Raw genomic sequence first — 26,336 nt, 5'->3', positions numbered from 1 at the left:
CTTTCAAGGAGACAGACCCATGTCTCAGTACATAGCCGAGTTCCGAGTGCTGGCCCACAACACCGGCTGGAACGATGTAGCCCTCAGAGGACAATTTCGGGAGGGTCTCAACATTGAAATGCTGGAGGAAATCTCCAAGGTGGATCCTCCCCACACTCTTGAAGCACTCATTGATCAATGTTTACGGGCTGAAGTCATGATTGCCAACAGGAAACAGTGGGTACGAGGCCAGAGCGGTAGAGCTGGGGCAAAACCCCTCGCTCCCGCCAGCGTTCAGCCGCGTCCGGTGTGGAGACCCCCACCACCATCCCCATACCCCAGAGGGAGCGAGGAGGTGCCGATGCAGTTGGGCAACGTGCGTCCCAGATTAGATGCCGCCGAGAAGGCCCGCCGCCAACGCCTAAACCTCTGTTGGTATTGCGGGAATGGGGGCCACTTCGCCAGAGAGTGCCCAGCCAAAGGGAAGCCCGCCGCCCGTCTTGCGGCGGCGTCCTCCACGGAGACGAAGGCGTCTGAGGCGGCTGGCACACAGCCGGCGGGGGAAGCCAACGACCGGGCGTAGAGAGGCTCGCCAACCCGGTCAAAAAACCCATTCAAGAGCCGCCAACCGGGGTCCTGTTCCTTCTAGTGGTCACCTTATGGTCAGCAAAAAAGGGACCCGTCATGATCCACGCCATGATAGACTCAGGAGCCACCAACAATTTCATTGATAGAGAGTATGCCGACTCTCTGGGATTACAATATCATGACTTCAAGAATGCCCGTGTGGTGCAAGCCATCGATGGCCGCCCTCTCAAGACGGGCCCCGTAAGCCAGTGGTCGGAACCCACCAGGATGTGGATAAGGGAACATATGGAAGAGATTTCCTTCTTTGTTACTGAGGTTCCCCATTTCCCTGTGATTTTGGGGATTCCATGGCTGACACTTCACGACCCAAGCATCTCCTGGTCCAACAGAGAACTGCAGTTTGCTTCAAAGTACTGCCAAAACCATTGCCTCGTAGCCAAGGTCTGCCATGCCACAGACACCGAGCCCATTATCACCTTGCCAAAGAAGTACTCCGAGTATTGGGATGTATTCAATGAAAAAGAAGCCAAAAAATTACCCCCACATAGACCTTATGACTGTGCCATTGACTTGGTGGAGGGGGCCCCGATCCCGCGAGGGCATCTCTACTCCCTGACTGAACCGGAGCAAGAAGCTCTCAGGGAATTCATAGAGACAAACCTTCGCAAGGGATTCATCAGACCCTCTCAATCCCCAGCCGCCTCCCCAGTGATGTTTGTGAAGAAGAAGTCAGGGGAATTACGCTTGGTGGTGGACTACAGAGCATTGAACAATATCACTAAGCGGAACAGCTATCCCCTGCCCTTAATCTCGGATCTACTAGACCAACTTCGAGGAGCCAAGGTCTACACCAAGCTGGACCTACGGGGGGCTTATAACCTAGTTCGCATCAGAGAAGGGGACGAGTGGAAGACCGCCTTCCAGACTAAATTCGGATTATTCGAGTCCCGAGTTATGAATTATGGATTATGTGGAGCTCCCGCAACGTTCCAGCATTTTGTCAATGACATCTTTCAGGATTATCTAGATCGGTTCTTGATCATCTACCTGGACGATTTTTTGGTGTTTTCTAGATCACAATCAGAACATGAGAACCACGTTAAAATGGTGTTACAACGATTGCGGGATCATGGGCTTTATGCCAAGCTGGAAAAATGCGCATTTGATCTACAAGAGGTAGATTTCCTGGGGTACCGCATCTCGCCTCTAGGGCTCTCCATGGACCCGGCAAAAGTTTCAGCAGTATTGGAATGGCGGGCGCCAACCAACAAGAAAGAGGTGCAGCGATTCTTGGGGTTCGCGAACTATTACCGCAAGTTCATTCCAGATTTTGCCCGCTGGTCTGACCCAATCACCAGCTGCATCCGTGGGAAACAGCCCTTCCGCTGGACTGATCAAGCAGAGAAAGGGTTCCAGCAACTAAAGAAATTATTCACGTCCCAGCCAATCCTTCAGCATCCAGATCCTGAAACCCTTTTTGTTGTGCAAGCGGACGCCTCTGATGTGGCAATTGGAGCTGTACTCCTACAACCGGTGGGAGATCACCTTCATCCTTGTGCCTTTTATTCTCGTCAACTAACCGCACCAGAGAGAAACTATACCATTTGGGAAAAAGAACTATTAGCCATAAAGGCAGCTTTTGAAACTTGGAGACATTGGCTAGAAGGGGCCAAATTTCCCATTGAAGTCCATACTGATCATCGGAATCTAGAACATCTAAGAACTGCCCGCAAGCTAAATCAGAGGCAACAACGTTGGGCTTTATTCTTTGAACGTTTTAACTTCCAGATTCATTATGTAACCCCAGCCCAAACCAAGCAAGCAGACGCCCTGTCACGTAAACCGGAATACGCTGCAGGACGCAAGGAGACCTTTGAATCCCAACTACTACAACCCGAGAACTTTGCCACGCTCACAGTGGGAAACACCAAATCCACTCTCATTGATTCAACTCCCTCTACTCCAGGGCCCCTCTGTGCTCAAGAAATCAGGGCTAGTCAGCAAGCAGATGCCTGGGCGCAGGACCAACTTCGTCAAGGACTGCATTTTCCCTTTTCGCTTAAGGATGGACTGCTTTGCTATAGAAATCATGTTTATATCCCACCAGGACCGGGCAGGGAAAAAGCACTTCGTCTGTGTCATGACTGCAAGCCAGCAGGGCATTTCGGACTATTTAAAACCATGCATTTGATCCTAAGAGATTTCTGGTGGCCCAAGATCCGTAAGGATGTGGAAAAATATGTCAACACCTGCCCAGTATGCCAGCGCTCCAAGACAAGAAGGGAGAAGCCCTCAGGGCTTTTACACCCCCTACCTACCCCATCTCGCCCATGGGAAATAATTTCTGCGGATTTTATCACTGACTTACCACCTTCCTGTGAATTTACCACGATCCTAGTGGTGGTGGACCTTTTCACCAAGTTAACCCATTTCATTCCCTGTGAAGGCCTTCCCACGGCCAAAGAGACTGCAGATCTATTCCTCCAACATGTTTTCAGATTACATGGATTGCCCAAGAGTTTGATCACAGACCGTGGATCCCAATTCACCTCTCGTTTCTGGAAGGCACTACAAAAACTATTGGGCATAGACTCTCGTTTATCTTCCGCTCATCATCCCCAAACGGATGGGCAAACGGAGCGCACTAATGCCACTTTGGAACAATACCTTCGCTGTTATGTAAACTACCAACAGGACAATTGGGCTTCTCTGTTACCACTGTCGGAGTTTGCCTACAACAATGGAGTCCAGGCTTCTACAAAAGAAACGCCGTTCTTTGCAAACTACGGTTTCCATCCACGTTTCTTTCCCCCTGTCATTGAAACTTCAGAAGTTCCCGCAGCAGAGGATTGGCTGCAGGAACTCACAGCGGTGCAACAACTCTTGCTCCAGCAACTGGACCAAGCCAAGGAGGACTATAAACGCCACGCTGACAAACATCGCCAGCCGGGCCCCGAAATCAAGGTAGGAGATCGGGTTTTTCTGTCCACTCGCTTTCTGCCCTCCCATCGCCCTTGCCGGAAGTTAGATGCCCGTTTCATTGGCCCCTATCCAGTGGTGGCGCAATTAAACCCCGTGACTTTCAAACTCCAACTTCCGCGTTCAATGCGCATTCACCCAGTGTTTCACCGCTCCCTGCTCCTTCCGGCGGATGGTGTGCGGCCAGATGTAAACCGGCCGGCCCCCGTCCCTGTTTTGGTGGATGGGGAGGACGAGTTCGAGGTTCAGGACATTTTGGATTCTCGCTTTCACCGCCGCCGCCTGCAATATCTCATTGACTGGGTGGGTTTTGGCCCTGAGGAACGCTCTTGGGAAGACGCCTCCACAGTCCATGCTCCTGATCTAACCCGTCGCTTTCATCAGACCTATCCCGCCAAGCCACGACCTCGCGCCTCGGGGAGAGAGTCCCGGTTTGGGAGGGGGCTTGAGGAGGGGGATAGTGTGATGACTCATGGGCCTTGTAGTCCTGCTCATGACATTGTGATGCCTGATGAAGAAGAAAACTTGGGTTTTTTACCTTCCCAGTCAGAACTGGAATCTTCCCAGCCAGGTTCTTCCCAGCCAGATCTGGGAACCTTGCACCTGCAAGAGAGTTGTGTTCCAGAAGTATGTCAAACAAACCCTGAGCCTACATCTCCTGTGTTTTCTCGCCATGAGTTTTGTAAACAACAGAGAGGTTTGGAAGCGGCCTCGCGCAGGAGTGCTAGAATAGCTGCTAAGAATTTAGCCAATTAAGCCTGCTTTCCGTGAGAATCTTTAAGGAGTCAAACATCTGGTCTCAGAGATTAGCTTTGTTTCTGGTTCCCAGAGAACTGCTCTCGGCGGGAAAGTTAGACTCTATATAGGTGTTTTAACCGCGAAGTAACTTCGCGGAGTCAATTCGTCAGCCTCCGGAGCGAGTTGTGTCTGGACAGCGCGCTCCGTTCCAAGCCTCGTTCCTGTTCAAGCCTTGTCCTTGTTCTCAAGCCTTCGCTCCTGCTTCCCAGCCTTGTTTACCTTCGGACCTTGCCTCGTCTTCCAGGACTAAACCTTGCCTTGTTTCACGGATTTTACCAAGTAATTCCACGGACCTTGTTCTTATTCCTCGTTACCTTGTGTCACGATTCAAGCCTTGTTTTCAAGTATCAACTTAATTCCTAGCCTTGCTCAAGTTCATGGACTAAAGGACCTCGTCATCTCCCCTCACCTTGCCTGGCAAGGTGAGTGTTTCGGTTACTGGATTACAACTTTGGCCCTTAATATTGCATATTGGACATTGGTTCTTGGACTAATTTTGACCTTTCCTGAAAGGTCTGCTTCTGGACTAACTTTTACATTTGTTTTTACCAACTTTATATACTCCTTCAATAAAGATAGTAGATAGATTTTGGCCTCTGTGTATGGTTATTGGTGCCTTGCAGCCTGGGTCCTGACAATCATTATTGTGTATTTAATTCTAGGTCTTTTATTGTTCCAAATAAATTTCATTATTTCTTTTTTCCAATCATTAAAGATTTTTTCGTTTCTTATTATTGGTAGATTTTGGAAAAGAAAAAGCATTTTGGGAAGAATATTCATTTTTATTGCCGCTATCCGCCCTAATAAGGATAGATTTAGATGTCTCCAGTTTTTTAAATCTTTGCTTATTCCTTTCCATCTTTCCACATAGTTGTTCTTTAACAAATGCATATTCCTTGATGTAATCCAGATGCCCAGATATTTAATTTTCCCTACAGTCTTTATGTTTGACAATTCTTCCAAGCTTTCTTGATTTTTCTTTGATATATTTTTGGTCAGTATCTTGCTTTTTGTTTTATTTATTTTGAATCCCGCTATTTCTCCATATTCCTCAATTTTGGAGAGCCATTTAGTTATGTTTTTCCTTGGATTTTTAACAATGCATATGACATCATCCGCGTATGCTTTTATTTTGTATTCTTGTTTGTTAATTTTTAGCCCCACTAACTCAGGATCTTCTCTTATATTTTTTAACAAAGTTTCTAGGGCAAAGATGAAGATTAATGGTGACAGGGGGCATCCCTGTCGTGTTCCTTTCTCAATAGTTATTTCTTGTGATGGGTTATTGTTGATTATTAATCTTGCTCTCTGATTTCTGTAGATAGCATTTATTGCGTTCTGGAACTGGTGACCAATATCTATTTCTTTGAAGAGTGCTTTGAAAAATTCCCAATTTACCTTATCGAAAGCCTTCTCCGCGTCGATTGATAGAAGAGCTAATTCCCTCTGATGATGAGTCTCATAAAATTCCAGCGTATCTAGGATCACCCTCATGTTATCTTTAATGCTTCTATTTGGTAAAAAACCATTTTGGTCATCTTTTACCCACTCTTTTAGGAAGCCTTTAAATCTATTTGCCAAAATACTTGCGAATATTTTATAATCAGTATTTAATAGTGTAATTGGACGGTAGTTCTTAATCTCTTCTGGGTTTGTGTTCTCTTTCTGGATTAATATGATCTCCCCTAGTTTCCAAGATTCCGGTATTTCTTCGTTCATTAGTGCTTTATTCATTATTCTTCTAAGAACAGGAAGTAGTTCCTCCTGTATTGTTTTATAGAATGCGGCCGTATACCCGTCTGGGCCCGGCGATTTATTGTTATGTAGGTTTTTAATAGCTTTTTAAATTTCTTCCGTTGTTATTTCTTTGTTCAGACTAAGTCTTTGTTCATCATTTATTTTCTCAAATTTTAGCTTACTCAGAAATTTCCCAATATTTCCTTTGTCTATATTCTCCTTCTTATACAGTTGTTTATAGAATTTCATAAATTCGTCCATAATTTCATTTTCCTTTGTAAATATTTTGGGACACTGTTTGATCTTCACTATCTGTTGGGCTTGCTTCTTCTTTCTTATCTTCCTTGCTAGCCATTTTCCTATTTTGTTTGCATTCTCGAAAAAGTCCTGTTTTATATATTTTAATTGTTTTGCCATTTGATCCATCTCTAGATTGTGCTTTTTATGTTTCAGGAGGTCTAATTCCCTTCTAGTTGTATTATTATCTGGTTTTTCCTTTAGCTCTTTTTCTTTTTTCTCTATCTCCATTTTTATCACATTCATTTCTTGATTTTTTTTCCTATTTCTTATTGAGTTTTGTTGAATTAGGTATCCTCTCATTGTCACTTTATAAGCATCCCACACCGTTTGTACTTTCATCCCAGGTTGATCATTATTTACAAAGAATTCTCTTGTCAGGGCCTTATTTTTGTTTATGTCTACTTCTGCTTTTAAAAGGTTGTCATTAAGTCTCCATTTTCTTGCTGTTTTTCTATAATTTATTGTCATTTCTAGTGGGTTATGATCAGAAATATCCCTAGGGAGTATTTTCACCTTTTCCACTTTTGATGTCAATGATTTAGTAGTCCAGATCATGTCGATCCTCGACCATGTCTGATGTCGACCAGAGTAGAATGTGTAGTCCCTGTCATCATAATTGTGTATTCTCCAGGTATCATTTAGATCGAATTCGTCCATTAGTGTAAGAAAGTTTCTTGGTAGTACTCCTGTATCGTCTTTTTTCCCTCTTTTCCACGTCTTTTTCTTATCTATTTTTTGGTCCACTACTCCGTTAAAGTCTCCAAGAATGACAATATGGTCGAATTTTTCTTCTGATAGTTTTTCTCTTAATGTTTTAACAAATTTTGCTTTTGGGCCATTTGGTGCATATATATTGCACACCAGTATGCTTACTCCCTCCACTTTTAGTTTAACTGCCACCACCCGCCCCCCTTGGTCTTTAAATTGTAATTCTGAGTGTATTTTTTCATCGATGTATAGGATCACTCCTCTCTTTTTTTCTTTTGCTGATGAGTAGTATTCTTTACCTAATTTCTTTTGAGTTAGATGTGCTACCTGCTTTTGGTTAATATGGGTTTCCTGTAGGGCAATTACATTGTATTTCCCTCTAATTATCTGGTTATATACACGCCTTCGTTTAATTGGAGAGTTAAGACCATTCACATTATTTGAAAAAAACTTTATTTGTTGTGTTAATTCAAACATCTTGCTCATTTATTCCTTCTTCTTCTGACTCTTCCTGCTCTTCTTCCTCTCCTTCTTCTTCATTTGTCGCTTGTGAATCCGAGGTCGCTCCGATTTCTGATGGGGAGTGGAATCTTTCCCTTTTGTTTTTTTCTTTTTCTCCAGGGAATCTTGTGTCTCTTTAACTTCTTTATCTATCTTTAGCTTTTTGTAGAAGTCCTTTGCTTTGTCTTCGGACGTGATCCATATTTTTTCACCCTTGTGGGTTACCATTATTCCCTTGTATTTTTCCCATCTAAACTTTATATGTTTGCGTTTAAGCTCTTCCGTAAGGAAAAAGTATTTTCTTCTTCTATTCAAAACTGATAGGGGGTATTCTTTCATAATGATTACCCTACTATTTCTGTACAAGGTTGGATTTTTACTATTGTAGGACCTCATCCCTTGTTTTTTTCCTTACAAAGTTTACTATAATATCCCTTGGGACCTTATTTTTTATGGCATACTGCGTGTGTATTCTAAATGCCCGATCTATCTCTCTATCCATCTCCTGGTTTGGAATCTCTAATATTTTTGCCATTAACTCCACCATTAATTCTCTTGTGTTTTCTTTCGAGTCCTCTGCTATATTTCTAATTCTTAGTTGGTACTCCATCTCGTTATATTCTAACCTTTCTTGTGCTTTTTCAAACTTTTCGTTTTTATTTTCCAGGTTTTCTACTTTTTTCAGCATCTTTGTTTGAGTTTTTTCACGTTTTCCTTCTTCCATCTTTAAGTCTTTTATGTCATTTAATCAGGGCCGGCCCCACCATAGAGGCCACGTGAAGCGGCCGCCTCGGGCGCAGGTCCCCGGGGGGGCACCGTCAGGCTTCCCCCACCCCTGCGGGGGGGGGCACTTTTCCCCACCCCCTGCGCAGAGCCGGCGGGGGGGGGCGCTTTTCTCCACCCCCGCTTAATATTTTAAATTATCTCCGGCCGGCCCTGCATTTAATGCTTTATTTAATTCCATTTTCATAGTGCCTAAGTCTTCTTTAATATCTTTTTTCAGTTGCAACATTTCTTCATGTATAGCTTTTTGTTGTAGCTCCTGTTTTATTGTTAATGCCTGGAGTTCTTTCTGTAGAGTATTTTGGAAATTATCTTGTTTCTCAGATAGTCTCTGGATTTCCAACCATATATCTTTCATGCTGATTTCTTCCGCTACGGAGCCCCTCCTAACTGGGCCTTTAAGTTCTTTTGTATCTAGCTTGCCTTTTAAGTTAGCCATCTTTGATTTCTTAATTTGATATTATAATTGTTTTATTCTTCTTCTTTTTTCCCCAACTTACTTTTCCCTGCCTCTATTTGTATAAGTTTATTTCTTGTGTGGTTTATATTTACACTTCCTCCGTCTATTTACTCTTTCCAGATTACTGTAGTGGTGGCGGGGAGTGGGGTTTCTATTCTCTTATTAATTGCTTTTATTATTGTTAATTTATATATTTATTTATTAATTAGTGTTGCTATTATTTATTTGATTTATTGTAGTTTTATTTAATTAATAATTGCCTAATTGCTCAAAATGCAAGCTAGTTAATAATTGCCTACGGAAAATTAGTCTATAATTACTTGGAAGTTAATTGTGAAGGTTCTCATTTTTCCTTTCCTAATTCATCTCTTACCATCCCCTTTCCAGACTCTTTTCGTTCTGCGTCGCCTCCTCGCTTCCTTCGCTCCTCTAGTCCAAGTAATCCACCCTTAGTCCGCTCCGGATCTCCTTCTCCTTCTCCGCTTCGCTCCGTTTCTCGCAGTCCGCTCCGTACAGTAGTTTCCTCTCTGGGTCGTTTATTTTCTATGGTTTTACTCCGCCAAGTCCGTTCCCAGTATACTTCCCCCTGGATATTTCCTGTTTTCCTCTTCCCGGTCTAGTGTTTCCTCTCTATTCTGAGCTTTCTATGGCTAGTGTCACCATCTTTTCCCTCCGGGCTGAGGCAGCGTGGGTGGGAGACTGTCTCACAACCCTCCCCCGCTGGCAGCTTGCGACCGACGCTAGTCCACAGGGCTCATCCGCCAAGGCTCCTCCACACAAAGAAGGGAGAGAACTCACTCCCTGCTCGAAAGAAGAGAGCCTTCGCGCCGCACCTCTCTCCTCTCCTCCGCCGAGCCCGTCCGTCCTCCCTTACCAGGTATTGTTACAATGGTTATCTGTTTCCAGCCGCCTTCTGATGTTTGCTAAATGGTGTCTCGTTTCAATCCGTTCCTTTAAGCGTTTTGAATTAGTCAGTTCTTTTCAGTTTGTCTCTTTACTCCCTTTTACCTTTATATTTCTAGTTTCTGTCTATATTTTATATTTAGTATCTCTCGCGTCTGTCTTCTGTGAGCCCATTAGAGGAATACCACGGAGTCAAAAAGAAGAACTCCCCTTGGAGACTTACGTTCTCCGTTGCTGGGTTCCCTCAGCGTTCTTGTTATTATTTCTTGAGTTTTGCAGTGAGTAATGGTGATAGTCCTTGCAGTGTTTCCACCGCTTCCCGGTGCGCGGTCCGCAAACCTCAGTTTCTCCGGGCCCTCTCGCCCCCTCCTCCTTGAGGGAAGAGTGGACTTTGGGGTCTTCGGAGTACTCTGGAGGTCTTGCGTCTCCACCCGACTCTCTCCGCGGGTAGAGAGGGAGCAAAAACGCTCTACCAGACCTTCGCACTCGGTGGCTTGCTGAGAGCACTCAGCAGGTCCGTCCTACCACCATCTTAGCTCACCGGAAGTCCGAGTTCTTGTATATTATGAGGGGATTTTGTCATGTTTAGAGCAGTGTCTTTTGCTATCTTTTTGTCAATACAGAAACTGCTCCTTTTCTTTACCTATGGAAGGCCAAATCCTTTTGGCATTTAAAATCCCTGCACTAAAACAATAACCAACAAAACCCTTTTGGGTCATGACCTTCTGCCATTCAGCTTGGAACTGTCAGAACACATGATGGGAAAATGGTGCTTATACAGCTGTTAAGTCTGAGTTACTGATACAAACTGGTTCTTTTTCCAGAGATGTGTACCATGACATTGTCTTGAACATAAATGTTCCTGAGAGTACTTGTGCAATAACTTTTGTATAATCTGGCAAAAGGCATTTTGTTAAGGCATTTGAATAGTGACATGTCCAATAGAAACCAGTCTTGGCTTTTGGAAGACAGTGGAGACAAATGGACACAGAACTGAATCAATGAACACACGATTCCTACCCCTGTTTTAATGCTTTCTTTAAGTTATGGCAAACCCAAAATAGTCATAAATCCCCCCCCCCCCCCCATACACACATACACAACATTCATAGGTCAGTTGTGTTTTAATTGGTTTTCCTAAGCATTGACAGGTATTTCATGGGGTTTTGAAAGGATATATTTATGTATGTGTATAAGTATATTTCCAGCTTTGTTTTAAGTTCCTTTACAAAATAATTTCTGCTGGACTATATGTAGCGGAGAAACTTCAACCACGAACCTTTTAATGGTTTAATGATGTTTCTTTAAGGATAATTATTTAATTTACTTGTTTTAATTCATTGTATAATGTATTGTAATGTATTGTGTGCTTTTATATTTTTCTTGTTTTATACTGACATGAAATTTATTATTATGTTGCCTTTATTATGTTGGGAGCCGCCCTGATTCCACTTGGGGAGATAGGACAGGTTACAAATAAAGCATTATTATTATTATTATTACCTTTTGCATGGGAGAATGAATACCAATAAAATGGTTTTTCAATGCCTTGCATAGTGTGAAAGGGGTTTGAGCTAAGTCTTAGGACATCATCCTATTGGGATCCGGAACCTGAAGCCATGGCTGTTACTGAATGAGAGACTCCTTCCTGGGCACACAGAAAACTGGGCGACTTGAAAGGCACTGAACAGACTGCACTCCGGCACCATGAAATGCAGAGCCAACCTTAAGAAATGGGGCCACTAAGTGGAATCCGTGACATGCGAGTGTGAAGAACAGCAGAACCATAGACCACCTATTACAATGCAGTCAGAGCCCTGCCACATGCACAATGGAGAACCTTCTTATAGCAACACCAGAGGCACTCAAAGTGGCCAGCTACTGGTCAAAGGATATTTAGCATAATGCCAAGTTTTTAACTTTGTTTATGTTTTAAAATACATTACAATTATACCTTTGGTTCTCTTCTGATAGGATAAATAAATCCTGTTGGGGTGGAGGTGGGGAAGTGGGGGAATCATCTTTTTATCATTGCATTCCGTTTGCAAGGAAAACGGACAATATATTCACCCCATCACATGCAATGTACTTTTGCACATTTCTGCAGTAATCTTCTGCATTCTGAGCTGTCACATGGGTAAGTGTAGTCCCCACCCATTCTGCATTCTTCTTTTTAAAAAAAGAAAGAAAGAAAAGAGGAAAACTTCACAATTGCAAAAGTCTGAAATCTCTCTTTAAAAGGGGAGAATATAACCACAGCAAAGTGGTGATATATCAAAATAGAGCAATTCCTGAAGAATAAATATTTTTTTACAATTACTGTAAAAGTTTCATGCAAGAAGATTACTGGTGAGAAAAGGGCCATTAAGGCTTATTTTGAGACCACCCACAGAAACGCCCAATCTTTAACATCACTAAAACATGGGGGAATCTGACAGTTCCCATCCCACATGGAAATAAGTGCCTTTACCTGTTTCTGCGGAAATCAGAAGCTCTTAAGACGATTGCTATTTGACTCCTAAAACACTTTAAACACATTTTTAAGACAGAGTCCCATAAGGAATGGATGGAAGCAGTTTTATGTTGTATGATTAGCTTTGTGGGACTTAGTCTTCAAACTTTTTAGAAATTGGGGGAACCTGTGTCTGATGAGGTCCTTACTGTTTCATATGCAGGGAAGGAATTGACACTGACATGTTAGGAAATACCACCACCAAATGAGTGTTGTTGTGGTGGAGTCGTTAGAGCGCTGGACTGCGACACTGAAGACTTGGGTTCAAATCCCTGCTTGGCCATGAAAGCCCATTGGTTTTTGTGTGTGTCAGGAGCGACTTGAGAAACTGCAAGTCAATTCTGGTGTGAGAGAATTGGCCGTCTGCAAGGATGTTGTCCAGGGAACGCCTGGATGTTTTGATGTTTTACCATCCTTGTGGGAGGCTTCTCTTGTGTTCCTGCATGGGGAGCTGGACCTAACAGAGGGAGCTCATCCGCACTCTCCCCGGATTCGAACCTCCAACCTGTCGGTCATCAGTCCTGGTGGCACAAGAGTAAAAAAGAAAACCCATGGTGGCACATAAAAGAACACAGAACTTGAGAGACATATTGGTACACTCAGATATTGACTATGATTCTCAAATTATGAAAATTAGACCTAATTTAGTAGGAAATATTCCATGTCACCACTGTGCCATATGTCTGGAATTTATTCAAACTAAGGTTTTTCAGAATCTTCATACTAAGATTGTTCATCAACTGCAACATTTTGCTACATGCATCACCAAAGGCGTCATTTATGTAATTATTGTCCCTGTTCCTTGATATATGTTGGCCAGACCAGCAGGCAAATTAAACTCCACGTAATGAACACAAGAGTAAAATCAGGAATCGGGCCACTGACTGTATAAAAATTTCAATGTCATGAACCACAGTCCTGAATAATTTCGGGTCCTAGTCTTAGCGGTAGTTACTCCCTCTTCAAACATAGATTTATGCACTAAACTACAACAACGTGAAGCCTTCTGGATGTTTACTCTTAAAACTGTTCACCATAAGGGTCTCAATTATTCTATTCATTTCAGTGTTTTCTGTGAGCCCGTGTATGTCCTTTGTTAAGTTCAAATAGGTTATTTTTATGAGAAACTTGTTACAGATGGCTGGGACATAGCCACACCTATATCCACACCGAGACCTTTAAATTTCTCTCTCTATACAGTAGGTTCTACCAGCTTCTCCTGGGCTTGCCTAAGGAATCAAATTAGTAGCAGAGCACGCTTGTAGGAGAATTTGTGTGAGTATACATGCTCCTGTCATTTATGCTTTTACTATAATGGGTAATTTTTATCCTGTACTAGTGTTTCTAGCCACTCATATGTATTCCCTGTATGTCCACTCCATCTTTGAATTGATTTACTCGAAGAACTTGCTACACTGGAAAATTGGCTACTCTGTTTTCTGTACTTTCACAAACTACCACCTGAGGAAGTCTCTACACAGTTGAAACCGGTCATGGATGGTTATAAACTTTGGATTTGTTTAAAACGTTGGATTCAAATAAGATTTACAAACTTGGACATATAGGATTGAATTTACAATCTGTGATTTATACAGTCCCCCATGTGGAACATGAACTCTGGATGTCATTGGACTCACAAACTTTGATTATAAGTGTGATGCCTTCTATGACTATGTGTGTTTGTAACACATTGATTATATTATTTTGGATTTTGCTTTAAGAATCTCTTGCCTTTCGTATGCAAGGAAGGTTTTGGTTTAGAGACTTGTATTTTGAATCATTAAGTATATTTTGAACCTCTACAATCCTTGTCTGCACATTGAATGTGCTGTCTATAGCATATACAGTAGAGTCTCACTTATCCAAGCTTCTGGATTATCCAAGCCATTTTTGTAGTCAATGTTTTCAATATATCGTGATATTTTGGTGCTAAATTCCTAAATACAGTAATTACAACATAACATTACTGCGTATTGAACTACTTTTTCTGTCAAATTTGTTGTATAACGTGATGTTTTGGTGCTTAATTTGTAAAAATCATAACCTAATTTGATGTTTAATAGACTTTTCCTTAATCCCTCCTTATTATCCAAGATATTCGCTTATCCAAGCTTCTGCCGGCCCGTTTAGCTTGGATAAGTGAGACTCTACTGTATATGAAAAACTGTATTAAGGTTTATATTATTGGATTATATTTTTGTTTATAGTGGCTTTTTGCCCTTGTACTTTGGGGAATCCCTTATCTGTATGGCACAAGAATTTAACGCATTGAGCCACCCTGGGCTCCTTTGGGTGACCTTGGGCAAGGCACACTCTCAGCCTCAAAGCAAGTCAAAGGCAGACCCCCTCTGATGAAATATTTTTCCCTCTGATCAGAATAATAGAACTTCTAAAACAGAACTTAATAATAATAATAATAATAATAATAATAATAATAATAATAATATCTTTCTTCTTATATCCTGCCACCATCTCCCTGAAGAGACTCGGGCTGGCTTACATGGGGACCAAGCCCAGCATAAACAAGGAATTCAAAGTTACATAATTTAAAAATATAACAAATAAACAATATAATTAAAACAATTAAAAGCGGAAAAATAAAAAATCATTAAAATACATCAATTGACACCGACAACCAGTAACCAGAAAAAGTGGGCATGTTCAGATTCGACAGGGCAGGGCAAGGCTTCTGCAAAATGCAGAACAATAGGGCTGGGGATGGAAGTAAAGTGCTGGAAAACCAAAACAATAAATTAGGGCTGGGCAGACCTGATAGGGAGCTAAACTGTCATTCAAAGGCACATTGGAGCATCCAAGTTTTCAAGTCTTTACGGAAAGTGGACAGAGTGGGGGCTAATCTAATCTCCCGGGGAGAGCTTAAGCGGCTGAAGGGGAAAAGGAAAGGGCCTGAGGCTGTGAGGAATGGTGGGAGTTGAAGTCCAAAACACCTGGTGGACCCAAGTTTGCCCATGTTTGCACTAAGATGTCAGGACACACAGTTTGGAAAGCTCTGCTGTAGAAGCTAGAGGTCATTCCCTTCCAGGTGAGGCAGGGAAAGAGCGGGTTACTCTTTAACCTGTGCGCCTCTGCGCCCCCAATCCGGCTGGATGGCTCGGCGCATGCGCCTGGACACACAAACTTCTGAGTGGGACCCCCGTGCGCCCCCGGCCCAATCATCCTTCCTTTGCATTTTGGCCGCCCGGAGCTGGCCCCTCCCGGGCCGCCGCCCGCTTTCCTGGGAATCCCGCAAGACGCCTCTCCTCTTGCGCCCAAGAAACAGCAGCGGCAGCGCAGGAAGGAGGAGGAGGAGGAGAAAAAGCAACACTTGGTCCATTTCTTCAATTGTTGTTGATCGGATTTTCAGAGAAAAGGGGAACGCAGCTGTCCTCTTCTGCAAAAGAGAGCCACAAGCGGCGCCTTTCCGCCTCCCGTGCTGTTTTTCTAACGCTGTTTGGAAAGGACGAGAGAAATGATCCTGTTTCATACCTGCGGATATTTTGTATCATTCCTCTCTGCTCGCCTCTTGCAGCTTTATTCTTCTACTAATTTGCTCCAAATCCTTCTCACCATGCTGTTTATGCCCCCTCCCAAAATCCTTTCTTTGTAAATTTGAAGGGTTTCTCTACCAAGCACCACCTTTTAGCCTTCGAAACTGCAAACTGAACTTCCGTGAAGTTGTAATGAGTTTTGCCAGGCCGTGTAGCCATGTTCCAGAAACATTCTCTCCTGACGTTTCGCCCACATCTATGGCAGGCATCCTCAGAGGTTGGCGATGGAAGAATGCCTGCCATAGATGTGGGCGAAACATCAGGAAACGTCATGCTTCTGGAACATGGCCATACAGCCCGGAAAACTCACAGCAACCCAGTGATTCCAGCCATGAAATCCTTTGACAACACATTAAACTTCCATTCTTAATAGTTATTACCCTTCTCCTTCCCATCACAATAATAATGATCTTTATTTATACCCCACCCCATCTTCCCAAGGGTCTCAGGGTGACTCACAACATGAGTAAATGCAACAAAATACATAAAATAAACAATAACACATCCAATAAGATAAGCCACAACACAAGTAAACATTTTAACAATAGCATTATAAAACATTTGTTAAAGGTAGGTTTTCCCCTGACATTAAGTCCAGTCGTATCCGACTCTAGGGGTTGGTGTTCATCACCATTTCGAAGCTGAAGAGTCGGCGCTATCCGTAGACACCTCCAAGGTCATGTGGCTGGCATGACTGCATGGAGCGCCATTATCTTCCCACAGGAGCGGTACCTACTGATCTCACATTTGCATGTTTTCAAATTGCTAGGTTGACAGAAGCTGGGGCTCATAGTGGGAGCTCACTCTGCTCCCCGGATTCAAACCACCAACATTTCAGTCAGCAAGCTCAGCAGCTCAGTGGTTTAACCCACTGCTCAACCAGGCGCACAGTTTAATTTAAACATTAGATTAAATTGAAACATTCAATGATACTCAAATTTTATCAGGGCCTTTTAAAAATCTGCAACAGGGTATTTCCACATTGCACCATTATTGTGCTTTGATATTTTAAGTGTCATGTTTCTCCCCTATAGAAACCTGGGGATTGTAGTTTGAGATCTAGTGCATTCCTCCAAACTATAGCATTACCACTCATTCACAAAGAATCTTTCATAAAACTACAGTTCCCAGAATTCTGTAAGATGGAGCAATGACAGTTAAAATGGAATTAAAGTATTAAAATTGTGCTGTTATCCCCTTGTATCTAATGCTTCCACCTCTCACTTTTGTATGGTTCTACCTGTTCCCAAGCTCTTATACCAGGCTTGGCCTCAATACATCTTACAAAAAGACAGTATGCAAAAGCATCTTAGACTCTAACAGAAAAAATTAAGTTGATGGCACATCTATGCTTGTCGATGCTGTGGATTGGCACAGGTGTTCAGATGCACTATCCCTGACTCACAGCATTTGTGGGGTGCAGTCTGCATGGTTCACCTGGCCAAAATTGATATAGTCTACTGGACTGTCATCCTTACTTTTCTTGTTGTCTTTCCCATGGTTGGATGGCCCCGGGGCCCCAGGAGAGCTCCTGGTCATCAGGAACATCCTTGTTGACATCAGCAATGGTGCCTGTGCAACCAGGAGCTCTCTGGGGACACCCACAGTAGCAAGTGGAGTGACACAACCCCATCATTCCCCCTTTCCCTACACTGCTTAGAACAATGTGGCAATACTGACTCATGCAGACAGCAGGCCAGTTCACTTTGTAGCCACTAGCCAGTTTTGTTGACACTCCAGAGCAGGGTTCCTCAAACCTTTAAAGCAAAGGGCCGGTCTACAATCCTTCAGACTATGGAGGGGCCGAATTATCATTTGAAAAAAAATACGAACAAATTCCTATGCACACTGCACATGTCTTATTTGTAGTGCAAAACAACAACAACAATGAAAGAACAATACAATATTTAAAAATGAAAACAATCTTAACCAACATAAAACTGTAACATGTAAACATGTAAGCCGCCCCGAGTCCCTTCGGGGAGATGGGGCGGGGTATAAGAATAAAATTATTATTATTATTATTATTATTATTATTATTATTATTATTATTATTATAAAACTATCAGGATTTCAATGGAAAGTGTGGGCCTGCTACTGGCCAATGAGATAGTCAAATTAATTAGGATTGTTGTTGTGGTTGTTGTTGTTGTTGTTGTTGTTGTTGTTGTTGTTGTTGTTGTTGTTGTGTGCCTTCAAGTCATTTCAGAATTTGGGTGAGCCTAAGTCTAAAATTATTTATTTATTTACTTACTACATTTATTTACTACATTTCTATCCCACCCTTCTTACCCCGAAGGGGAGTCAGAGCAGCTGTATGTACATACAATATATTATATTATTAGCATAGCAAAATATTAGCATTATACATTACTATATTGAACTATACCACTATACTGTAATACTATATGTAATATATAACATATAGTTAATATTATTATATGGTATTATTATTAGTATTATATTGTATAACATTATAATATTTTTATCAATATTATATGTATATACAATATATTATATTATTAAAACAGATATAAAAATATATTATAAAACTGAGAGCGGGGGCCAGGTAAATGACCTTGGAGGGCCTTAGTTTGGGGACCCCTGCTCCAGAGTATTCCCCGGTTTTCCTTAAAGCAGGGCTAAACTGGTTTATACAGACATCCAGGAGTGACTTCTGGTTCACTCCAGGTTTTGGGGTTTGCGTACTGAAGTCCAAAATCTGTTTCCTTAGATGGATCTGACAAAGGGCCTATCACAGACCATATACCCCAAAGTGGGCAAGAAATTGCTTCTGGATGTCTAGATGATGTCCCATAACACTGAGTAAAACTGCCTAACCTGATTTGACCCTGCGTTAACAAAAAATCACTCCAGAGTAGCCTGCATTTCAAATATATGTAGACAGCAGAGTTGGTCCCACTTTCCCCACACTCCACAGTTCAGGAAATGGCCCTTACCATTGTCGTTGTTTTGCACTGGGATGGCACTGGGGAGAATATTTACAAGCTGCGGATGATTGAATCCATACATGCAGAATCTATGCGTAGGGCTGACAATCGTTAAATGCATACAAAACCAAGATTGAAACAATATTAAATAACATAATGAAAACACATTTAAAATCTTACGTTAAAACAGATTAAAACCAGTACAGCACCATAACAGTAATCGTTCTTAAAATCAGTTTCCAAAAGCTTGATTGAAGAGAAAGGTCTTAACCTGTTGCTGCAAGAAAAACAAAAGTCCCAGTTTCCCCAGGGAGGGAGTTTCGACATGTGGACTCCTTGTTCTGTGTTCCCACCAGTTGTGCCTGTGAAGTTGGTGAGATAGAGAGAAGTGCCTTCCCTCCAATTCTTAGAGCTCAGACAGGCCCTTGTGGGAAAATGCAGTCCTTCAAATAGCCTGGTGCTCCTGCATATTTAAATAATAATTTAATTAACAAGGCAAAACCATGTTGTTCTGTTGATCCTCTTGGGAGGCGGGGGGACATCTGGTGATAAGAATACTTCCCAACTGAAGTGTGGACTTTGAATCTATGGAGGGACTGAACATCATGTGCAGACAGATGTTGGAGCAACGTACCAGCCACAAAATCTCCCTCTCTAATCGGAATCAATACCGTTTATCAAATCCAACCAATATTTGCCATGTAGTATGCTTCTTCCTGAATTACACAACATTCTTTTGTTTTACGACAGCCTTCTTTTGTTGTTAGGTAGTCTCCGCGTCTCTTAAAAGCAACCTGATCAAAAAGTAATTATGTGGATTAAGCCTTCCTTGATGTAGAAATAACATGGTGGGGGAGGTATTTTCTCCTTCATTTTATATAACTGTGGATTTGAAAATGGCAGTAAACAAACAACAAAACAAACAAACAATTAGTGAGGAAATTCGTTTAGTTTTGATGCCCTTTTAAAAAGCCCTTTTCTATAACTGGAATGCAATTCTGTTTAGAGAGCATTCTATTTATTGTTGAAATCTAGCATTTCTAGGTAAAAGTTATAAGTAAATATTTAACCTGAAATCTTACTAGTAATGACTGCATATTACCTTTGGCATAGCCTGTTCCTAATGATACTCAAACGGTATGCAAATGGAGGAAAACTGTGCTGTAGCTTGTGATCTGTTCTGTGGCATATAGCTTGAGACGAGTTAGGGAAGGAATCAATATTGCATCTGTGTTAAGAGCACTGGATTTCTTTGAACTGACTCAAAGAGATCCTCCAGGGAATCTTGCAACTGCAGTTAATAATAATAATAATAATAATAATAATAATAATAATAATAATTCAATCACCACCACCATCCCACTGTTTGCTGTTTAGGAAGTGAAAGATGGTTAGAGGCAGGAAATAGCAATAGTTCATTTGGGGCGCTCAGTGAAAAGGCATCACTTTCTATGGATATAGAAATGTGTGATCAAATGGAAATGCTTCTTTTGAATGTGAAATCAGAAAAATCAAGAAGATTAAACTATAGGAGATAGCACCTAAAGCCTCCTGAGCTCAAGTAAGCCTGATGGGAAGCATCCTTCACTTGCTAGCTTGGAGGGGAAAAGACTATGGAGAAATTGTATTTGTGACCAATTAATGTACTGCCTGTGTACTGTAAAAGGTAGGGATGAACACAAAGCTTGACTCTCAAGTTATTCATTTCTCAAGTGGCCCATTTCCAAGCTATTTTCTAAAAAGATCACTCTGTGCTACAGAGCTTTGTTCAGAGCTTTTCAGAAAATGCTTTTCGACCTTAACAAAGTCAGCCTTCTAGCTAGTAGCCACTCAACAGCCTTTTAAAACTTCTCACCTTTTGAATTATGCTTTGTCTAGTGTCTCTGCTACATGAACCTGAGCTGGTTGAAAGGCCAGGAGGACTCTCTTCCTCTGTTGCATACTTTGTGAAGGAGGGTCATAGGGCAGAGTGGAAGGGTGATGGCTGGTGACATCCACATCAGGAGTGAGGAGTTGATTTGACACGGCTTTATAGGAATATACAAGAAGCCAAATCCTATCCTTAAAATAGGTTTAACATATTGGATAGCACTTTTAAAGTTCAGATAAAAATCGGGAGCAAGTTCATTGCCTTTCTGACATGGAAAGTGCTAGCGGCTACAGATCAGGTTTTTCAACATGGCTTCTGACCTCTTAAAATCTTAGTTTCCATTCATATCTAATACAGACTCATGTAAAATCTTGTAAAATAAGCTGGTCTACAAAAACATTACAGTATTCTCTGGAAAAATTTCCAATGATAGAAAAAATATGAAAGGATTTAATGAAAGAATTGGAAGTTCTTACCTATAATTTTAAGGGAAATTTTGAATTAAATACAGTCCTTTATCCGTGGATTCAGTACCCATGGCTTCATTTACTCAGACTCCAAACTAATGTTTATGGACCTCTCTAGATCCTTAATTGTAATTCTATGCTATGCTTCTGATCCAACTATAGTCAGAATATAAGGTTCACTATTATCCATGGTTGAAGGTATGCATGGGTGGTTTTTATCATAAATCCCATGCGTATGGGGATTCTACTATATTTGAGCAACTTGTATTGTGAAAAGTGTAAGTTTACAAAGCTGATCATTTCATTCCCCTAAAATTAAGTAGTTCCGAGTTTGGAATTGCTTTCTATGCAAAAAGTAAAAGACATGCCTTTTTACTGGGTGGCTGATTAAAAGTAAGGCTAAAATGCAGCAGAGGCTTCAACATTTTCAGACCTTTTGAAATTAATGCTCTTAGACATGATTAACTCTCCGCTGGATTGTGCTGTCTGAGCGCACATGGCAATCTGTTGATTTGATGTGTTTAAAGCAGAGCTGTCTGCCTTGCCTGTGAGGGTGAGAGATGGTAATGACCTAGATGAGCCATAAATCCTTATAGCTTTACAGTTCATGAAGACTTAAACCAGTTTTAGGAGAAGCTGAGTTCTCACAGCCATCACAAAGTGTCTTGAATTCATCAAGAGCCCTCCCAACATTATTATCACAAAAAGCAGAAGGAACGGCACCTATGCCAACCTGATGAGAAGGAATGCCACTTTTTACATAGGATATCTGGGTCCTCAGGGAACTTCAGTCACTACATTTTCAGCCTAACTAAACATGGAGATTGTCACAGATCAGTCACACTGACTGAGATCTTCAAATGCGTAGATTTAGGTAAATTAGCAATCAGTATGGCATAGTGGTTTGAGCACTGGACTATGGCTCTGGAGGCCAGGTTTTGAATCCTTACTCATACTCAGCCATGCAAACTCACTAGGTAACCTTAGGCAATTTACATTCTCTGAGGAAGGCAATGGCAAACCCCTTCTGAACAGTGGGTTGTTGTGAGTTTTCCAGGCTGTATGGCCATATTCCAGAAGCATTCTCTCCTGGTGTTTCACCTACATCTATGGCAGGCATCCTCAGGGGTTGAGTGGTCTGTTGGAAACCAAGTAAGTGAGGTTTATATATCTGTGGAATGTCCAGGGTGGGGGAAAGAACTCTTGTCTGCTTGAGGTACGTGTAAATGTTGCAATTTGCCACCTTGATTAGCATTTTAATGCCCTGCAGTTTCAAGGCCTGCCTGGTAGCTGCCTGGGGGAATCCTTTGTTGGGAGGTGTTAGCTGGCCCTGATTGATTATTGTCTGGAATTCCCCTGCTTTTTCAGTCTTGCTCTTTATTTACTGTTCTGATTTTAGAGGGTTTTTTAATACTTGTAGCCAGATTTTGTTCATTTTCATGGTTTCCTTTCTCTGTTGAAATTGTCCACATGCTTGTGGATTTCAATGGCTTCTCTGTGTAGTCTGACATGGTAGTTGTCCATCGACCATGGTATCCTTCTGGGACGTCTCTCTGGGATGGGCCTTGGGGGTGCTGTTTTGCAGTGGCTCCAGTCCTTCCTGGAGGGTCGTTCCCAGATGGTGAAGCTGGGGGACACCTGCTCGGACCCCTGGCCATTGACCTGTGGGGTCCCGCAAGGTTCCATTTTGTCCCCCATGCTTTTTAATATCTACATGAAACCGCTGGGTGAGGTCATCCGGAGTTTTGGAGTGCGGTGCCATCTCTACGCGGATGACACCCAACTCTACTACTCCTTTCCACCTAATTCCAAGGAAGCCCCTCGGATACTGGACCAGTGTCTTGCCGCTGTATTGGCCTGGATGAGGGCGAACAAGCTGAAGCTCAATCCTGACAAGACAGAGGTCCTCCAGGTCAGTCGTACGTCTGATCGGGGTATTGGGTGGCAACCTGTGCTTGACGGGGTCGCACTCCCCCTGAAGGCGCAGGTCCGCAGCTTGGGGGTCCTCCTGGACTCTGCGCTCACACTTGAGGCCCAGGTGTCGGCCGTGGCTGGGAGGGCCTTTGCACAACTAAAACTTGTGCGCCAGCTGCGACCATACCTCGAGAAGTCAGATCTGACCATGGTGGTCCATGCCTTAGTTACCTCTAGACTGGATTACTGCAATGCGCTCTACGTGGGGCTGCCTTTGAAGACGGCTCGGAAACTACAACTAGTACAACGATCGGCAGCCAGGTTTCTAACTGGGGCAGATTACAGGGCGCGCTCAACGCCGCTGTTTAAAGAGCTCCACTGGCTGCCATTTATTTTCCGAGCCCAATTCAAGGTGCAGGTTATCACCTACAAAGCCCTAAACGGTTTGGGACCCACCTACCTTCGAGACCGCATTTCCCCCTATGAACCCGCACGACCTCTTCGCTCGTCGGGGGAGGCCCTCCTCTCGCTTCCACCAACTTCGCAGTTGCGGTTGGTGGGGACGAGGGAGAGGGCCTTCTCCGCCGTGGCCCCCCGGCTGTGGAACACGCTCCCCAGGGAGATTAGGCAGGCCCCTACCCTACTTTCTTTCAGGAAGAGCCTGAAAACTTGGCTATTCCAGAAGGCCTTCGTTGACTGATCCTTGTGGGATCATGTTATTTACCTATTAAGCAGTAGACCCTCTGGATTGTTTTTAGGATTCATTCAGCACTTTAAGTATTACACCTGCTGTATAATTATCCCTCCCTGATAACTTGATATTGCTTTGCACCTTGGCCTGGATCTTTTGACCCAAATCGGGATTTTAATATTATTGTCTATATTGACTTTTATGACTGTTTTTAATCATGTTAAAGTTTTACTGCTCAGTTTAATGTTTTATCTGATTTGTGCTGTCGTGTCTGGGCATGGCCCCATGTAAGCCGCCCCGAGTCCCTCCGAGGAGATGGGGCGGGATATAAGAATAAAATTATTATTATTATTATTATTATTGTTGGAGTGGTCCAGCATTTCTGTGTTTTCAAATAATATGCTGTGTCCTGGTGTAGCGGAAGCCAGACTTCCCCTCTTCTCGGCTTCTCGTGTGTCTGTGCGGACGCAGTGGAAGTAGGAGACAGACAACTGGAGTTTTTTTCCAAAGAAAGCAGTTTACTAAAGTTCCTGCAGCTGCAGAGGTTCATCCCACGCACAACTAGATGCTGAAAAGGGAGAACCCCGCCGACAGGGTCAAGTGTCTATTTATACAATTCAATGGGTTCGGTTTAGGACCGCCCACATATCAAACCATTGGTGCATATTTGTGGTGCAGTATTACATTTCATTACTTTCGTTTCTCTCAAAACACATGATTTCAGGGAAATCATGTGATAACCCATCGGCTGTGTTCCTGGCCTGCTCGTACCTCCTTATATGGCCATTTCCTCCTACCCCTTCATTCCTGCCTTATTCCCCCATTTTTTTTTTTTGCGAAGCGTGTATACAAAAGCTGAAGCAAACCAAATGAGCAGACTTATGGGTCCCTCCAATCCCTTCTAGCTTGCAGCCAAGCTATCTTTTCAGTGGAAAATGAGCGCAGAATAGCATTTGTACATAGTTTCATCACCAGAGGTAAACAACACATGAGGATTAAAAATATTAATCAGGTTTTAGAAAGGACATAGTCCACAGTAGAATTCTGATCTAGCCCAGTCATTTGGCTTCTTCCGATGATGGATTTGTTGCTATGGCCAGAGGTGGCCATTCACATACATGTCCAACTTTCAGGTCTTTTCAGTCTTTGGCATAAAGTCAAACTGGGGGTGTGTTTCCTCTTCCTTGATCAAAGGAATAATGTTCAGTTAATTTGAAGAAAGTCTCTTTGTCCAATCAAGTCTCTAGTCTCTAAGAATTGTCTCTGTGTAAAGAAAAGTCTGTAAAGAAAATCTCCATCTCTCACAGGGCTTTAGCTGTCATACCCAGTATACCCAGCGTGTGGTCTGGGGTAGACTCAATCCCTGCGGGTTTTGGATTCCAAAACAGGCCTTCCAGTAATAATGCCTTATGGATCTCCATTTTAGGAACAGGAGTCAAAAAAGCTGAAAAAGAAAGCAGGAAGACAGTGAGAGAGGAGGGGGGAGGGGGAACGGATTACCCATCTGTCGATCATCCTGTTCGGCATCACTTTTGTCTCAGCCAATCTTGTTGAAATCCCTTGTCTCTCCACGGGTGGGGCAGGTAGGCCACTATTCAGCTCCCAAACGACCCCTCCATGGCCTCTTGAGAAATGATTCCTCCATGGGCCTTCTTTCGCGATCTGCAGTAATCCTTTTTACTCTGGTCCTGCTGCAATGGTTAACTTATTTTATTCTTTGTCACATTGTCTCCGTGCTATATCCTCCTTTTGGCTTAAAAAGCAAGGTTGTTAGATGGCATATGAAAATGTCCCTCATTGTCTCTCAAATCCGGCAAAAATCCGAATTATTTGCAATGTCCCGTTACAAAAGGTCCTAACCAGGAGAGTTGGGTCAAAATAGAAAATTGTATGTTGTTGAGTTGGTCAGCCCTTACAGCCTCCAGCCTGATGCCACACTCCATCACAGCCTTAGCACTCAGCAACACCTATAGGCCCTCCCAGGCCTCTCAATAAACATGTCTCATAGACTTCTGGGTTTATCCCATACAGGAGTTCAGGACTTGTAGCAAAAAAACAATGAGAGGGAAAAGAAGGGGAGGGAAATACTCATCCTTCCAGGCTGTATGGCTCTTGAAGCACTCTCTCTAGTCGTTTCGCTCACATCCACGGCAGGCCTCCTCAGAGGTTGTGCCTTTGACAACACACTCATCTGTCTTGAAATCCAACAAAATCTTTCTTCTCCACATCTTTTTCTTTTCTTTTCCGCAAACGATTTAACAATCGTCTATCCACTTGCTGCAATGCAATCTTCCACTCCAGTCCTGCTGCAGTGTTAAACTTACTCAATTCCCCTTTTACACCGACTCGTTGAACAGATCAAAATTTGTTAGTAACACACGTTGAAAAGCCTCCTGCCGCTTCTCAAATCTGGCAAAATCCAGGCTGGGGGCGATGGAAAAAATACCCCTATTTGCATGATCTAATGTCCCGTTTACAAAAGTCCTAGTCCTCCCTTTCCGTAACCTTTAGAAAGAGTTGGGCCAAAATCACAAAGTCCAGAATCCAAATCTCACAAAATTATTATGAAGCAACATGAGACGTAGCCAATTATATCATGTCTTTGGTTCTCAAAAGGATAACTTTCTATCACTTGGGCACTAGCTCC

The sequence above is a fragment of the Anolis carolinensis genome, chromosome 1 (genome assembly GCF_035594765.1).
Source record: "Anolis carolinensis isolate JA03-04 chromosome 1, rAnoCar3.1.pri, whole genome shotgun sequence".
In the NCBI taxonomy this organism is placed as follows: Eukaryota; Metazoa; Chordata; class Lepidosauria; order Squamata; family Dactyloidae; genus Anolis; species Anolis carolinensis.
This window is presented reverse-complemented; position numbering follows the sequence as displayed.